Raw genomic sequence first — 3,920 nt, 5'->3', positions numbered from 1 at the left:
AGTTCATACTCAGTTCCAAGATGATCTTGTTGAGCATCAATCACTTCTTCATAGCACTTCGTAGTTGTGCTTTTACCATGCTCTTTACTTCATTTGAACCCTTCCATGTGTTTGAATTTGAATAATTTGGTATGTAAACTATGTGTTTGTAATATTCGTGAATTGTGTGAACCTTAATTATTATGTTTGGATTTAATATGTGTGCAAATATGAAGTTGAAATGTAGTATGTAAACTAAAATTAGAAAGATTTGGCCAAAACATTTTTACACCGTTAAGTTTAGGGGATCGGTTAAAAATGACACTTTTTCGAGGAGCAAATATATTCCTCTAAAGGATACTCATTCCATCCTCCTCTAAATTATTAGGGATTGATTAGAGATGCCCTAATATTGTGGTGACCGAGGCTTCGTTCCTCTCATTCTAATGGGTTATCATAACTACTCTTATCAAGGGCTAGCTCGTCAATTTAGTTGAGGCGATCATGGCAGTGCAAGGAGGTCATTCGTCTGTGACCTCCACCAACCTTGACAATGGTTGAGCTCCATGAGTTGGTCATTTTCGACCTCCTTCAAGAGAAGACGACGAGCTCGTGGAGGTTTGTGAAAGGCAAGGTTCATTCGACACCGAGTGCAAGCTCTTCTAGTCAATAACTCTTCAAATAGGTTTCTGATCCACTTTATATATAAAGCAAACCAACATAACCATACACCAAGTCCAACATAACCACAAACAGGCCCAAAAGGGAAAATAACAAAGAGATACAAGGCTCTATGGGGCCGACGACCAACCAGTCAAGAGGCTACACAAGATGGGCCCTGAGCGCATCAATCATGTTGCCTCCCGTTATCTAGATAGCGGATGCCAGAGCTACAAGAAGGCCTGAAATCTAAACATAATTAGTTGCATGTCACATAAAGACCCTCTCAATCACCACCTTGTTATATGTCACCCAACGGGTCCAGGCCATCGTCGCGAACACTAACCGTAAGAGGTGTCTCCTCCTACCGGTATGGTTGGCTTGAGATTCCAGGAACTCTCCTCTGTTCGAGGCCTACCATCCAAGACCAAACTCTCATGGACAAAACTCCTTAAGAAGGGGGACATGAGAAGAAAATGTGGTTCCCAAACTCGAGGACACCACAAAGGGGGCACAAACTATCACCACGCCCATGCCGCTTGGTCACCTCCATCATAGAGGGGAGGCGATCATGTAATAGTTGCCAAACGAAGATCTTAATCTTCAACAAAAGAGGGCTCTAATTCCAAACAAGGCCATCTTGTTAGTATGTACAATGCGAGCTCTATGCCCCCAGTCTAGGTTCCTTGAAGACCAATATGTCAAAAAATTCATTTTTTATTACACACCAACAAAGCAAGGAATTGTTTTCTTTAATTTTCATTCTCCATTTTCCATTTGTAGCAATTTCATATGTATGGATGCTACAAATTTGACCAATTTGAAAGAGAGTAAATGCCCGTGATGTTGTAACTACAACCACAAAGGTACAAAAGCATAGCTATTACATTGCATAAGAGGATGTTGCATTGGTGAAGGCATGGAAAGTATCACACTCGATATAATCATAGAGAATGAACAATCTGAGCCTAACTACTAGAACAACATCAAAGGAGTATTTTGCAACATGAACACATCGTCGAGCAAGTCAGTCCGTTCACTTAACAATTGTTGGACCATGATTCAGGAGTGTTACAACCGGTGGGCGGGATGTACTTACCTAATTGACCATATTCCTCCTAGCATGTGTCGACTAATGAGCATGTAAGTAGCATGGTCATTTCTTGTAGTACTTATGGATATCTTGTAGTACTCCATAGAGAACAAGCTCATGAATTGTTGTTGTGACATGAATCTCGTGTTCAAGAGCGATATGATAAGCCCCAAATGTATCTACTTTTTTGAATGCTTTTGCTTTGTTTTAGTCCTCTAACTTGCATAACTGAATAAGAACTAACCAACCCATTGTTTGCTTTTAGCAAAATTGCTTAGGTGTTATCTATTTTGGCAGAAAAATAAAGTTCACCAAAAAGTTCACTTTTAGAGTTTGGGGAGGAGCCCAAGTGTTGGAGATGAACCAGGAGTAGGCCACATGGCCCAAACGCCCTAGACAAATGGGGTGTGGGCCCAAATATACCCCCTAGCCAACTTGTTTCTCCCATATATCTTCTCCTACCCCAAAATCCGTAGAACAATTTTCCCATATTTTTCTCAGGTCAGAGACCACAGTCACATATGTTCGTCTTTCTAGTGGGCTATCTCGAGGCAGATTCTGCCTCCGAAAAGGAGGATTCAACGCCATCAACTTCTTATCTGTCATCACCATCATGTTTCCCCCATCCATGTGTGAGTAATACTGCAGGTACATGTGGTGGATGAGAATTGGATAAGATCCATTGTGTAATAGTCATGAAATCATAGGAATGCCTAGTGTTACTATTGTTTAAAAGCTAATGTTTTAGACTTTCTATGGGTAATGCTTGTCATTAGGACCTGAGAGATAAGATTTCCGATCTGAACTGTATTTGTTTTCATGAATATCTATCTCTTTGGATTATACATGCATGTTGTATGCACCTAATATAGTTTTGCACTAGGGACTCCGAGGTGACAGGTAAAATATCAATCAGAATGGCTCTGATTTGAGGATTGGATGTATTCATCGAGTACATTTTTGTTTGCTTTGTAAAAGGAGCGATTTAATTGCCCTAATTTCAATTATGATTCCAGTAACATGGGATAGGACAAAATATGGCGTGCAAGTTCTTTCGTAAGCATGTAGAACCATATATAGAATACATGCCTACATGATTGAAGGATATAAACTAGGGAAGTTATGTCCTTGTATTTACATTATTATATTATATGATTCCATCCATGGAAGGTCGCCCTTTATCCATCAACATGCCTACATTTTCCATAATGTTGCTCCTTTATGATATTTTCTATTTGGCAATTGTTGGGTGTTCGTTGCTATATGTTTAGTTTTCTAGAAATCATATAACCACCACTTCATTGCACCCTCTATTAATAAATTCTCTTGAGAAAATATTCATTTCTAGGTGTGGTTGAATTGACAACTCAATTGCTAAAGTTTATATAGATATCTTTGGCTCCTATCGTGTCGAATAAAAATTAGGGATGTGATATCCAATGAAGACTGTTGTGATCCTGTACACTTGTGGTTTATCACGATACAACAAATCAAGAAGTTCAACGAAAGCCTTTTAACTTCCACCACTATTGGGCATTAATGTAGGATAATGTGAAGTGATATTCAAGAAATGATGAGGCTCCATCCAAGAGACATAAGTCAAGCGAGCCCTAAAGTCAAGGTAATGAAGATGCAGATGAGGGAGTTGTTGTTGGATATGGTGAGGAATGGAGAGGTAGGAGTCCTAATCCAAGCTCGTGTATGCTTGAAGGGAGGAATAACGAGGACAATTTGTTGAAGAAAGCAGCAAAAAATTGTGACCCAAACAAGGATGGAGTTTGTGGCGAAGGTGGTTCAAACCAAAGAAGAAGCAAGAGAAGTTAGCAAGGTGGCAAGAGGTCAAGGAAAGTGAGGGGAGAAAGTTGAGGAAGCAATGGGAATATGAGGCATGCACGGAGACCATGATGAAGCGTGAGGCCGAGTTTGAGAAGCATAGGCTTACCCTTGAGGTGGAAAAGATGAGGCATGAGGCAATAATGAAACGAATGAATAAGAAAAGGTTGAAGAGAAAATGATCATATTCATGTCACCAACTGGGATGGATGATAAGGCAAGAGCCTATTGATAAATTATTTGTGGGCAAACCTTGACTTCCGATCCAGGATGGCAATGGGGGCACTTTGGTGGAGGAGTGGAAGTGCCAATTGATAATCCCCAAGTGCAGGGAATCATCGTAGCAATTTCCAAA

Source organism: Triticum aestivum, chromosome 7A (assembly GCF_018294505.1).
Source record: "Triticum aestivum cultivar Chinese Spring chromosome 7A, IWGSC CS RefSeq v2.1, whole genome shotgun sequence".
NCBI classification, from domain to species: domain Eukaryota; kingdom Viridiplantae; phylum Streptophyta; class Magnoliopsida; order Poales; family Poaceae; genus Triticum; species Triticum aestivum.
The sequence above is the reverse complement of the archived record's forward strand: the minus strand, read 5'-3'. Positions refer to the sequence as shown.